The sequence below is a fragment of the Malus domestica genome, chromosome 11 (genome assembly GCF_042453785.1).
Source record: "Malus domestica chromosome 11, GDT2T_hap1".
NCBI lineage: Eukaryota > Viridiplantae > Streptophyta > Magnoliopsida > Rosales > Rosaceae > Malus > Malus domestica.
The window spans coordinates 33,229,131-33,244,341 of record NC_091671.1 but is presented as its reverse complement, the minus strand read 5'-3'; positions in this window follow the sequence as shown (position 1 = coordinate 33,244,341).

Sequence of the window (15,211 nt, the reverse complement as noted above, 5' to 3'; positions counted from 1 at the left end):
GGTGGTGGAATGAGGAGGTACAAACAAAGGTGAAGGCTAAGAAGGAATGTTGTAAAGCCTTATACAAGGATAGGACTGATGAAAATGGTGAAAGGTATAGAAAAGCGAAGCAAGAGGCGAAGAAAGCTGTGAGAGAAGCTAAGTTAGCGGCTTACGACGATATGTATAAACGACTAGATACCAAAGAAGGAGAGTTGGATATCTATAAACTAGCTAGAGCAAGGGAAAAGAAGACAAGGGACCTAAACCAAGTGAGGTGCATCAAGGATGAGGATGGAAAGGTTCTTGCTATAGAGAACGCGGTTAAAGACAGATGGAGAGGTTATTTTCATAATCTTTTCAATGAAGGACATGAAAGGAGTGCTTCTTTAGGGGAGTTGAGTAACTCAGAAGAGTGTAGAAACTACTCCTTTTATCGTCGAATCCGGAAGGAAGAAGTGGTTGTAGCTTTGAAGAAGATGAAGCATAGAAAAGCAATAGGCCCAGACGATATACCAATCGAAGTGTGGAAAGTTTTGGGAGAGACAGGTATAACATGGCTCACTGACCTTTTCAATAGGATTTTGAAAACGAAGAAGATGCCAAATGAGTGGCGAACGAGCACTTTGGTGCCTATCTACAAGAATAAGGGCGACGTACAAAATTGCATGAACTATAGGGGTATTAAGCTAATGAGTCATACAATGAAGCTCTGGGAGAGAGTCATTGAGCATAGATTGAGGCAAGAGACACGGGTTTCAGACAACCAATTCGGGTTCATGCCAGGGCGCTCAACCATGGAGGCAATCTATCTCTTACGAAGATTGATGGAAAGATATAGAGATGGGAAAAAGAATTTACACATGATCTTTATAGATTTGGAGAAAGCGTATGATAGGGTCCCAAGAGACATTCTTTGGAGGATTTTAGAGAAGAAAGGAGTACGAGTAGCATATATCCAAGCTATAAAGGATATGTATGAAGGAGCAAAGACTGCCGTAAGAACTCATGAAGGACAAACTGAAAGCTTTCCCATAACTGTAGGATTACATCAAGGCTCATCCTTAAGTCCTTATCTTTTTGCGTTGGTAATGGATGAGTTAACAGGACATATTCAAAATGATAGTCCTTGGTGTATGCTTTTCGCAGACGATATAGTGTTGATAGATGAAACTCAGGAAGGGGTAAATGCAAAGCTTAACCTTTGGAGAGAAGAGTTGGAATCTAAAGGTCTTCGCCTAAGCCGATCAAAGACAGAATATATGGAGTGCAAGTTCAGTGCAAATGGAGGTCAAAACGAGTTAGGGGTGAGGATCGGAGATCAAGAAATACCAAAGAGCGACCGTTTTCGTTACCTAGGATCTATCTTGCAAAAGAACGGAGAATTAGATGGAGATCTCAACCATAGAATACAAGCTGGATGGATGAAGTGGAAGAGTGCATCCGGCGTGTTGTGTGACCGCCGTATGCCACTGAAGCTCAAGGGAAAATTTTATAGGACGGCAATAAGGCCGGCGATGCTCTATGGCACAGAATGTTGGGCGGTGAAGCATCAACACGTACACAAAATGGGTGTAGCGGAGATGAGGATGCTTCGTTGGATGTGTGGGCACACGAGAAAGGATAAGATTAGGAATGAGGATATCCGGGGTAAAGTAGGAGTAGCCAAAATTGAAGGAAAGATGAGAGAAAATCGGTTACGGTGGTTTGGACATGTGCAAAGAAGGCCTACTGACGCTCCGATTAGAAGATGCGACTATGGGACAGAGGTTCAGGGCCGAAGGGGTAGAGGAAGACCTAGGAAAACTTTGGAAGAGACTCTAAGAAAAGACTTAGAGTACTTGGATCTAACGAAGGACATGACACAGGACCGAACACAATGGCGTTCTAAGATTCATATAGCCGATCCCACTCAGTGACTTGGATTTTCCAAGTCTCCAACCGAGAAGTTTTCCTTACTCAGGAAATTAAGGGAACACTACCTCAACCTACATGCTCCACTCACAAAGCTTCAACAAAAGAAAATTCAAAAAACTTAGCGAAGAAGGCTTTGGTGTATTTAACACAATACGTTGAAATGAAGGAAAGCTTATTTATTGATATCCCCGATAAGCTACAAATATGTACATATACATAAGTCAAAATAAACAAACAAGAGGGAGCCTTCACAAAGGTTGCTTAGGAGAAGTCTCAGCAGTCGGTAGAGCCCCAGAAAGAGAAGGCACCGGAGGGGGATCATTCGGAGCCTCAGTACTGGACAGAACCCTAGAAGGAGGAGGCATCAGAGGTTGATCATTTGGAGCTTCATTACGTGGTACAGCCCCAGAAGACGAAGGCAATAAATGCCTTTGGAATAAACCCACAAATCTCTGATGATCAAGTAAAACCTGACCATCAGATTCCTTCATCTGGTCAAGCTTCCTCTTCATGTTTGTAGCATAGTCATGTGCGAGCCGGTGCAACTGTTTATTCTCATGCTTGAGCCCTCTAATCTCCTGTTTGAGACTCATCACTTCAGCCGCCAATGATTCAACTTGGCAGGTTCGAGAAAATAGGCGTTGGGCCATATTAGACACAGAACCTGCACACTGAACACTGAGAGCCAGAGAATCCTTAACAGCTAACTCATCAGACCGTTTGGAAAGTAGTCTGTTATCTTTGGGAGTGAGAAGGTTCCTGGCCACCACCGCAGCGGTCATATCATTCTTCATCACGGAATCCCCAACGGTAAGAGGACCAGTAGGGGAGACGAAGGATGGACGCCATATGTTGTCAGGAGAAGGCGGGGCTGCCTCTTCAACAAGGTTCAAGTCAAAACGACGGTCGGAGGGGCCAGACATTTTCAAAGGTGTTGAAGAGAGAAGAGGTCGGACAAATCAAGATCTTAGAAGTGCAAGAATGGAGCTTCTACTGGTGGAGATTCAAGTGTGCTTTGGAACTTAATGCCAGCCTCTATAAAAATCTGCACTCGACGAAGCTTTAGAAATCGAAGAGGCGCTTGCTCAGAAATCGAAGAGGCGTTTGCTTTCTCAAAAGCAAGGCTGCTCAGATACCACGAGGGTCGATCTCAGAAATCGAAGAGGCGTTTGCTTTCTCAAAAGCTGGGCTGCGCAAAGACCACGAAGGCCGATCTCAGAAATCGAAGAGGCGCTTGCTTTCTCAAAAGCTGGGCTGCTCAGAGACCACGAGGGCCGATCTCAGAAATCGAAGAGGCACCTACTTTTCCAGCCTTGTCAGCACCTGTCACACGCACACTCAGCTTTGCGGAAATTATGGGCATTCGGTCGAAGACTTCTGGTGAAGTAGAAAGCACATGAGTTTTACTGTTCAATCACCCACTTCCCACACGCAACAATAGCTCATGGGTACCACAGATAACTTTGCCAAAGTTCTCTGCCAAAGTTGAACACTTGAAGCTTGCAGCTCCCACTACATTGCTCTGACCAAGAAGGGTAAAAGAATAGCAAAGAAACAACACTAACAAAGTTTAGACACATAAATTTTGAAGGTCTAGCTACCATATTATTACCCACAAGGGTAAAGGAACAGTACCACTGCTGGATAATTGGAAAGTCCCTGTGTGTCAACCTCTGTGCTTCATGGCAAGGTAGACTAGCAAACATGCCCAACCTTTAATCACATTCGAGAAAACACTCCCAACAAGATTGCTTGCTCCAAAATCGAAGAGGCACCGTCCTCCGAATCTCGAGAGCCAGACTCCCAACATGACTACTTTCTCAAAAATCGAAGAGGGTAAAGGAACAGTACCATTGCTGGATAATTGGAAAGTCCCTGTGTGTCAACCTCTGTGCTTCGTGGCAAGGTAGACTAGCAAACATGCCCAACCTTTACTTACATTCGAGAAAACACTCCCAACAAGATTGCTTGCTCCAAAATCGAAGAGGCACCGCCCTCCGAATCTCGAGAGCCAGACTCCCAACATGATTACTTTCTCAAAAATCGAAGAGACACCGCTCTCCGAATCTCGAGAGCCAGACCCCCAGCATGATTGCTTTCTCAAAAATCGAAGAGGCATCGTTCTCTGAATCTCGAGAGCCAGATCCCCGATAGGATTGCTTGTTCGAAAACCGAAGAGGCAACACTTTCCCAACTTCAAGAGGCGGATCTCCTTGGATAAAGCTGTCTGTAATCTTCACACGCAACATCAGCTTTCCAGATACCAAAAACCACTTTTTCAAAGTGCTCTGACAGCGTTAAAACATGTGAAGCTGACAGCTCCCACTACTGTGCTATGACCAAGTAGGGTAAAGGAATAGCATTACTACTTGTTGTTAAGGAGACTCCTATATATGTTGACCTCCATCCCCAACGGACAGGCAGACCTGCAAAAATGCTCAACCCTTCCTCATATCTGAGAGGGCACTCCCAACGAAGCCTTTCGAAATATTCAGCTTTCTTTCCCCCCGATAATCCCTCTGCAAACAAGCTATACTAGAGCAAGAATATCTCATATCATCAGGGTTAAAAGCAAGAGTATCCCATATCATGCTTTTTCCCTGTCTTTTCCTTGGACCTTGTTCTTACCTGCAAGACAAGGAGAAAGAGAGCAATCAGTCAGTACTTGGAATCAAGCTTCCAGCCAGGAACCGACTGCCTGGAACCCCTTACCTGATTACTTACCTGACATTGCTCTCGAGTACTCATCTTCAACATCTTATGCTTCCAGGGAAGATACCGCATCTGCCTGAGGAACAGATAGGGCAAGGGAGAAGGATACAAGGAAGCATGTGGAGACAAGCGTAACAGCACACGTGCCGATACATCCATTACTCTGTCAAAGCAAAAGTATCCCATATCAGCAGGGTCGAACGTACTCTAGATTTGATGGACTTGTTTTGACCCTCAAATTTTTCAGTCGGCCTTATACTCTGGAGGAAACCAGAAAACCCTCCAGCTCAGTTCAAGAATAAGCCTGTGGAAAGTTACTTCTTCAAAAGCAAAAGTATCCCATATCATCTCTTCTCATTTTCTTCTCTTTATCCTTCATGCTGCCTGTAAGATAGGGAGACTGTGAACAATCAGCCGGAGCTATGATTGCTTACCTTGTCTGTCACCTCTTTCAGCAGATCCCCTAGCTCGGCGACTTGGGGGACTCCTACTACATGGTTTGTATCGCGCTTGACCAAGCCTGAAACTACAAGTAAGCTTCAAGTGAAATTGATACATTACCTTGTGCATCTCCACCAGTTAAAGATACCACCCCGGGATGGAGGAAGAGTACTTCCAGAGAAGATGCCCCATCTACCTATGAGACAGATAAGGCACGTCAAGACGATACCACACTCCGATACTTAGAAGTTTCGTGATTACGAGATCATTCTCGCACAATATTTCCTAATGTCTTTTGTACTAAATCATTCACTTGTACTCACTAAAGGAGAGCTTGAACCTATGTACTTGTGTAAACCCTTCACAATTAATGAGAACTCCTCTATTCCGTGGACGTAGCCAATCTGGGTGAACCACGTACATCTTGTGTTCGCTTTCCTATCTCTATCCATTTATATACTTATCCATACTAATGACCGGAACAATCTAGCGAAGATCACAAAAAGCGACCGTTTTCGCTACCTAAGATCTATCGTGCAAGAGAACGGAGAATTAGATGGAGATCTCAACCATAGAATACAAGTTGGATGGATGAAGTGTAAGAGTGCATCCGGCGTGTTGTGTGACCGTCATAGGTCACTGAAGCTCAAGGGAAAATTTTATAGGACGGCAATAAGGCCAGCGATGTTGTATGGCACATAATGTTGGGCGGTGAAGCATCAACACGTACAAAAAATGGGTGTGGCGGAGATGAGGATGCTTCGTGGGATGTGTGGGCACACGAGAAAGGATAAGATTGGGAATGAGGATATCCGAGGTAAAGTAGGAGTAGCCGAAATTGAAGGAAAGATGAGAGAAAATCGGTTCCGGTGATTTGGACATGTGCAAAGAAGGCCTACTGACGCTCCGGTTCGAAGATGTCACTACTAGACAGAGGTTCAGGGCCGAAGGGGTAGAGGAAGACCTAGGAAAACTTTGGAAGAGACTCTAAGAAAAGACTTAGAGTACTTGGATCTAACGGAGGACATGACACAAAACCGAGCGCAATGGCGTTCTAGGATTCATATAGCCGACCCCACTTAGTGGGAAAAGGCTTTGTTGTTGTTGTTGTTGTTGTTGTTGCTATACTGCCACTTTACACATTCATGATCACAGTAGTGAAATCTCAAAAAATTAAAAGAACATGTGAAACAACCCCACCCCACCATACAAAGTTCAGCTATACTTTTATTGTATGCATAGATGATTTGAGTCGATCACCAGCAACTTTGGAAGGGTCGAATGCATTGACATAATCCCTAAAGCTTCCATGAACTTCCTTAGATACCTTGGACAAAGCGCCGGAAATCATATTCCTTTATACAATCCCGTTCTGTTTTTTCATCTGTTGTGACAGTTTAAGAGGTTCAAAACAGAAAAATAAAGGGAACTTTAACGAAAAACACCCAGTACTGTTGAACTTTAACGAAAAACCACATTTTTACACTGAAAAGTCAATACTGGTACTATTCACTTTACCCTTTATTTTGTCCTTATCATTAAAACTCAAAGTTTTGCAAGCACTTTTCATTAGTTTTCCAAAAAATATAATAAATTGCATACTAATTAAACTTTGAGATACCAAATAAAAAACCTCTAGTAAAGAACATACAAGGTAGTGTTAAAATATGAGCCTCGTTTTCTTAGTCACCACGCGACCAAGGATTCAAAGGTAGAACATTGACTTAGATATAAACGGACATCTAGCCACCAAGGATGATCCACCCCAGGCAATATTGGAGGCAGCTGCGTTTCCCTCCAATTCCGAAAATTAGGGTTTTAAATTTTCACATATGCACATAGGGATAGGTGCGTCAAAGCCTGGCGCGAGGTAGATGGCTTCAGGTTCATACAGACCTACGTCCGAGCCCGGAATTGAGTACGTGCGTAACAGCGGAAACGTGACCCTGACGCCATGGCTGGAACGCTGATCGAGAACGCCTACGTCTCTCCAAGACTCCCAATTCACTCCGCATCTATCACGGCACCAATACCCCGACGTTGTCCTTAAACTTGTTCACCATACCCGACTTCTCATATCCTACTAATTCTGCGTAACTAATCCGGTAGCGGCTCTTAGCATAAGAAGTGTTTCGAACGCATGTCGTAACTCTCTTCTTTTTCTTGTCTACCAACAAAAAAAAAAACCTTATATTAGTCTACTTAAATATTTAATTAATTTACACAACCAACAAATTTAGTACGTATTACCTTTCTCAGAACCTTCACCTTGAACTCTCTTTGACGAAGGTCGACCAGAGTCTGCCATCGGATATGAAAAAACAAACAAAAATTGAAATAACAATTTGCTGAAAGGAATTCTGGCTTCTTCGCATTTTCCGAAACGAATTGTGAAGAATAAGGAGAGTAGAAGCGCATATTTATAGAAAGGTTAGGGACTTTGCGCAACGAAACCTTTGTTGTGCAAACATCTACACTAAATACAATATTGATTCCTCTGATTCACATACTCTGACTCAAAAACTGAATGGACTTTGCACGATGAAGCTTGTGTTGCGCAAGGTTTCCGTGGGAAAAACTTCGTCGCGCAATTTTTTCGCGCCAAAAAAAAAAAAAAAAAATTACCCACAGCTTTCTTACTGAGTTTGCGCGACAAGTATCTTTTTTTCGTCGTCCAAAAAGTATTGCGAGACAAAGATGTGCATCGCGCAAAGTAGCACCATTCTTGCGTGATGAAGCTTTTGTTTCGTTGCGCAAAACACACTTATGCGACGAATTTTGGTTTGTCGCCCAAACAATATCTGTCGCCCAAATAATTTTTTCCTACTAGTGCCAAAAGAGATTCTTAATTAATTTCTTTTTCTTTTTTACTTCCCTTCATTGCTCCAATTCCAGTAAGGAGAGACACACACGGGGTCTCTCATCTCTTCCATGAGCACGTCAAGACCCGAGTGAGAATCTTAGATTCATTTGTTTGCCAAGACACCTTTTTTTTTGGTAAAAAAATAAAAATGGTAGTAGTGGGCTACCATTTCGAGCCGGGTCGCTGTTTATACGGAAAGCTCTCCTCAAGAGGTTTGTTTACAAGCGGATGATCGAACCCCTGACCTCCCTAAGGATGGTACTCAGAGGAACCGCCCAACTTGTGGCCTAGCCAGCTTTTATCCACTAGACCAAACCCCATTGGGTTTTTGCCAAGACACCTTCAATATATTTTTAAAAGTATTGAAACTTCAACAATGCTCCGTAAAAATATAAAAATCGGTGGAGGTAATACAAGTTATTGTAATTGTATAGGAAAATATCTAGAGGGTTTTGAAGTGATTAGGCGGGATAAAGATTTGATTAGTGAAACCTGACAATATTGTAATTGTATAGGAAAAAAAAAATTTACATGTATAATTCAACAAATGTTGTGGTCTATTTTATCTGACAGAGAGACTAGGGCAGGCGGCAGAGAAAGAGAGAAGAGAGACGTGTGTTTGTAGAATTGTAGGGGAATGTGTGTGTTGTTATCCCTCTTACATTGTGCCTTTATTTATAGTAGTAAAGGGAGAGAAGATATTCATTCTCCTCCAAGTAATACAAGTTGTAATAGGAAAGGATAACTAGAATCAAATCTAATATAGGATTTACACAATCATACTTATTATAAGAATGTTTACAACACTCCCCCTTGAGTGTGTAAATACTCAAGATAGATTCAGCATCATGCAGAAGTTGAGGAAGTTGACTCGTTGGCATTGATTCCAAGGAACAACGCTTATTCTCAATAAGGTAGGAACTTGCATAAGTAGTAAGTCTCACTAAAAAACCCTAAGGCTATGGCAAAAACCCAAGTAGGGACAAAATCCATAGTCTAAGGAAAACTGCGTGAGAAATGCAAAGTCAAAAGAAACGTCTACAGGACGTCATCAGGGATATGACCAGCCCAAGGTGGGTGCCTCGTTAAAACCTAGTTAGGTAGCAAAAACCCAGTGGGAAAAATGCTCCTAATCGTAGGGAAAAAGAGTACATTAAGATCAAGCAAGTATCCAGAAGATACTCCCCCTGAGTTTGACATAATTCCAAAGAGAAATAGCAAAGTTACAACTCAGAAAGTTTACGCATACCAATTCCATGAACAAGCTTCTGAAACGTCGCATTCGGTAGTGATTTGGTGAAGAGGTCGGCCAAATTGTCTTGTGATCGGATTTGCATGACTTCAATCTTCTGATGCTCTTGTTGTTGATGTGTAAAGAAGAACTTTGGCGCAATATGCTTGGTGCTGTCTCCTTTGATGTAACCCTTCTTGAGCTATTCGATGCAAGCTGCGTTGTCTTCAAAAATCGTCGTCGGAGCATTAACGGCGGGATGAAGATCACAGGAGCTTCGAATATGGCCCACTACTGCTCTCAACCAAAAGCATTCCCGAGTTGCTTCATGTAAGGCGAGAATTTCAGCATGGTTAGACGAAGTGGCAACTAAGGTCTGTTTAGTTGACCTCCAAGATATTGCGGTGCCTCCAACGGTAAAGACATAACCCGTTTGAGAACGCGCCTTGTGCGGATCAGATAAGTATCCAGCGTCGGCATAACCAACAAGGCGAGAATCAACCCGATGAGCATAGGGTGCGGCATCACTCGAGGATTCGTAGGGATAGAACAAGCCCAAATCCGTAGTACCCTTAAGGTAACGGAAGATGTCTTTCATGCCAGTCCAATGTCTGCGTGTTGGTGCATTGCTGTATCTTGCCAAAAGATTAACAGCGAAGGAGATGTCGGGTCTAGTGCATTGAGCTAAGTACAATAAAGCGCCTATCGCACTTAGATAAGGAACTTCAGGCTCCAAAATCTCTTCATCATCCTCCTTCGGACGGAAGGGATCTCGTTTTGCATCTAGCGTACGAACGACCATAGGAGTACTCGAAGACTTCGCTTTATCCTCATTAAAACGGCGCAACACCTTCTGGGTGTAGTTCGATTGATGTACTAAGATTCCATCTGAACAATGCTCTATCTTGAGACCGAGACAGTATCGAGTCTTTCCTAGATCTTTCATCTCAAATTTCGACTTCAGGTGCGAAGCAGTTCTCGCTAGCTCTTCAGGAGTTCCGATGAGATTCATGTCATCGACATATACTGCAACAATCGCAAATCCGGAATGTGACTTCTTAATGAACACACAAGGGCATAGTTCGTTGTTCACATATCCCCGACTAGTCAAATACTCACTTAGACAGTTATACCACATTCTTCCGGATTGTTTCAAATCGTATAGTGAACGCCTCAGCCGAATTGAGAGCGTGTTCCGGGGTTTGGAAATATTTGAACCAGTCAATGTAAGTCCTTCGGGAACTTTCATATAAATTTCCGTATCAAGATCCCCATAGAGATACGCGGTTACTACGTCCATCAGCTGCATATCCAGTTTTTCGGAAACTACCAAACTGATAAGGTATCGAAAAGTAATCACATCCATAACGGGTGAGTAAGTTTCGTCATAGTCAATCCCGGGGCGTTGTGAGAAACCTTGTGCTACAAGACGAGCTTTGCAACGCACAATTTCGTTCTACTCATTACGCTTCCGAACGAAAACCCACTTGTAGCCAACGGGCTTCACATGTGGAGGAGTAGGAACTACAGGTCCAAACACCTTACGTTTCGCAAGTGAATCAAGTTTGACTTAGATTGCTTGTTTCCAGTTTGATCAATCAGCTCTACGTCGACATTCATCAACGGAACGCGGTTCAATGTCATCGCTCAACATGATCTCAGTAGCTACTGCAAATGCTAATGCATCGTCGACAATCATCTCATTTCTACGCCACACATCATCTAAGCTAGCATAATAGACCGAAATCTCATGATTCTCGGGAGGAGGATTCGTCTCTTCAAGGACGCTTCCATAATCTAGAATTTCCTCATGAGTTGGGTAAAATGAGTAAGCGATAGTCGGATTCACGGTAGGCTCTTCAGGACCTTGTGCCGTGGTTTTCCTCTTCCGGGGGTGTGAATCCTTTGAACCAAGGGTCTGCCACACTTTTGTGTAGGGGCAGATGATTGGTTAGCTGCTAATGTACGTGGATCACCAAAATTGGTGTCCCGGGCTTCCAGGAGGGTAGTCTGTCGTACATTTGGTACATCTATCTTTGCAGGCGTATTCGCAGCTGGAATATGTGATCTTGTCACGCGCGTTAGATCGGTGAAAGCATTTGGCATGCTCTGAGCTATGCCCTGGAGATCTAATATACGCTGCACTTCAGCTTCAGACTAAGCGGTGCGGGGATCTAAATGAGACAAAGTGGGAGTCGTCCACGATAATTCGCGTCGTTCATTAGGAACGTTGACGTTTTTATCTCCCACTAACGACGGGAAGATTGTCTCATAGAAGTGACAATCCGCGAAACGAGCGGTAAACAGATCGCCTGTCAAAGGTTCTAAGTAATGAATAATCGAAGGAGAATCATATCTGACATAGATTCCCATCCTTCGCTGAGGCCCAATTTTTGTACGTAAGGGCGGTGAAATCGACATATAGACCGCACAACAAAAAACGCGCAGATGCGATATGTTGGGTTCACATCCGGTGACCAACTGAATGGCACTAAATGGTTGTGTCGCAACAGGCCTCAGGCTGACTAACTTTGCTGCGTGCAATATTGCATGGCCCTAAGCAGCGATCGGGAGCTTGGTACGTATGACCAACGATCGAGCAATCATTTGTAAACGCTTAATGAAAGCCTCTGCCAGGCCGTTCTGGGTGTGAACATGGGGTACATGATGTTCAACTTCAACCCCAACCGACATGCAATAGTCATCAAAAGTTTTAGATGTGAATTCTCCAGCATTATCCAATCGAATAGATTTGATCGGATAATCAGGGTGGTGAGCCCTGAGCTTGATAACCTGAGCCGATAGTTTGGAAAATGCAGCGTTCCTTGTGGACAACAAGCACACGTGTGACCAACGTGTAGAAGCGTCAACCAAAACCATAAAATATCTAAATGGTCCGCAGGGAGGTTGAATCGGTCCACAAATGTCCCCCTGAATCTGTTGTAGAAAAATGGGAGGATTCGAACGAATCTTGTCATAAGAAGGCTTAGTAATAAGCTTTCCCATAGAACATGTTTGACATGCGATTTCATGGATCGAACCTAACCTGCGGGTTAGTGGATGCCCGTGTGAAGTTTTGAGGATACGGCGCATCGCTATTCGTCCAGGATGTCCCAAACGATCATGCCAAAGTGTAATTTCGTGCGCGGTCCCTGTGGTAGGGCCGGCCACATAGTGGCATTCGATGGGGTGTATGGTCGTAGTATACAGACCACTCGGGTTACGCTCCATCTTCTCTAGAATACGCTTCTGGCCATATTCGTAGGAAGTTATGCACATAAATTCAACTCCATTTTCTACGTGGGTTTCAGCGTGGTAATTGTTATCTCTAATGTCCTTGAAACTTAGTAACGTTCTTCCGGAACGTGGAGAATAGAGTGCCTCAGCAATGGTCAAGATTGTACCATTGGACAACATTATACGTGCCTTACCGTATCCTTCTATCAGGTTGGATGGGCCTGAGAGGGTTGTCAGAGGTGCATTCTTAGGTACGAAGTTAGTGAAATAGATGCGTTCACGCAAAATAGTATGCGTGGTTGCACTATCTGCCAGACAACTAACTTTCCCACTAGTCATACCTAGAATGAAAAATTAATTTGAATCGGTCACATGCATAAAAGTTTATAAAAAACAAGTATCAATTCAAAATAATTTCATTTATTCAAGGATTAAAAACTTAATATCCAAAATAAATCGCCAACTAATAATCCAAAACATAAAGGAAAATTGTTCAAAATCAACCAAAAAAACAAGGTGGGGTTCAGCCACTTGGTGGAATTCGACCCCAATTGTCTTATTTTAACTGAAAAATAAGTCTATGTCTAAGATTCTAATCTTCTATAGGAGTGGTATCCTCCTGAAAGTCAGAAACCTCCATCTTTGTAGTCTCCGGTTCGTCCACTTGCATGAAGTTTGATTCAAACTTCGTACGACGAGAATGATATTCATCTACAACCTTCTTGGGAACACGGAAAATACGGGACCAATGGTCCTTGGAACCACAACGATAGCACATATCGTCATTCATTGTGGCAGGTGCTTTGCCTTTATTCTTGAAGTTCGGGGCCTTGGGAGCGAGGTTTGGGCTCTTCTGGGCTTTGTTTCCTCCCTTGGATGGGCCTTGGCTCTGTTGATCTTGGTGGGATGGCTTCTGGCCGCCCTTACCACGCCTCTTTTGGCGTTTTGGGTGCTGATTAGTGCTATAATGTGCTTCAGGCACAGCAGTAGCCCCAGTAGGTCGAGCTTGATGATTCTTCATCAACAGCTGGTTCTGCTTTTTAGCAAGAAGTAAAACAGAGATCAAATCCGAGAACTTAGTGAACTTCTGAGCTCTATATTGTTGCTGCAGGAAAATATTAGAAGCAGAGAAGGTCGAGTAGGTCTTCTCCAGGAGATCCTCTTCAGTCAAAGTTTCATTGCAAAACTTGAGAAGTGATCGGATTCGACAAACTTCAGAATTATATTCATTCACAGACTTAAAGTCTTGGAAGCGCAAGTGCTGCCAGTCGTGTCCTGCTTCAGGCAAGAATATGTCCTTTTGGTGATTGAAACGATCAGCCAAAGCCACCCATAATGCACGTGGATCCTCCTCAGCAAGGTACTCAGTTTGCAGAGCGTCATGAATATGTCTTCGGATGAAGATCATAGCAGTGGCTTTTTCAGCTTCGCCAACAGGTGCATCCGTTGCTTCTTCAATAGCAGGACGCAAGTTTTTTGTAGTGAGGTGGAGCTTCACATCTTGAACCCACTTGAGGTAGTTCCTTCCAGAGACCTCCAAAGCGGTGAAGTCGAGTTTGTTCAAATTTGACATGTTCCTATCACAAATAGATGGACAAGATGTGGTTAGTGTAATGGAGAAAAATCAATCCAATCACATAGGAGTAGAACATACAGGTTCTAATATACATGTATTGGTTTAATTTTGCATGAAAAACTTCGGGTTTTCATGGGTGATATGTTTAAGAGAAAACTTCAGGTTTTCAAACAAGGCATATTTATAAGAAACTTCGGGTTTCAAAGTAATTATGAACTTCAGGTTCATATATTCCTGCAGGCAAACACATATATATATGCAAACAAATATGCAAAGAATATATGCAAAAATATTGTATAATGATAATTGAATTAATTTATTTTTGGTCTTCGGGGCCAAATTAAAGTGTGGGTGAAAATATAAAAACCCATATTATTTAAAAGTATTAAATAATAAAATCTCGGGGCCTAAAACTATAGGCCAAGAACCTTCGGGTGTAGGCTGCAGGCCCACGGGGGAGAAGAGGGAATGGGCTGCTGTGTACAGCTCAAAAAAAAAATCTTTTGTTTCACAGATACGGGCTGCAATAAGCAGGCCCAGAAAAAAAAACTAAAAAAAATATTTTTTTTCGGTCTGGGCCGCTGCAGGCATGCCCAGGAAATAAAAAAAAATTTCTTTTCTTTGCGAGCTGGGCCGCTGCAAGCGAGCCCAGAAAACAAAAAAAAAATTTGTTTTTTTTTTTTTCGTCAGCCCAGGACAGTGGGCAGAGGAATTGGTTCGAGTGGCAGGCCTTAAATGATGGGCTGGATCCAAAGTGGCCCGTGCAAGGGCAGTGATCCAGTGCTGTGAACAGAACATCAAAGCCCAAATGGCTGATGTTAAGGCCGTGTGCAGCTAAACCTTAATGGGCTAGGGTCAGAACTAGGAACACCCCAGCGTTTGCTGGGAACGGTTGCCGGAGCGCCGCCACTGCAGGTGGCCGTGTTCTGGGTGGCTATCAATCGTGGGAAACACGGGGGTCCAATTGGGGAACCAAATATGAACGGAGATTGGAGAAATCTTGACGTTATATCAACCAAACCCTAGAAAATTTCAATCGGATTTATGAAAAATTCCGATGAGATCTCAGCAAATCTCAGACCATAAGACACCGTGGATGATCTGCAGGTCATCTGAGTAGGCTAGGCACGGCGACAGGCCATGCAGCACGGTGATGGATGGGTGGCGACACCTGCTGGGTGTCGGGTTTGGGGTTTGGACGAGGAGCAGAAGCTCCAGCCGTGATCTTGGGCTCGGAGGATCGATGCAGGCTGCA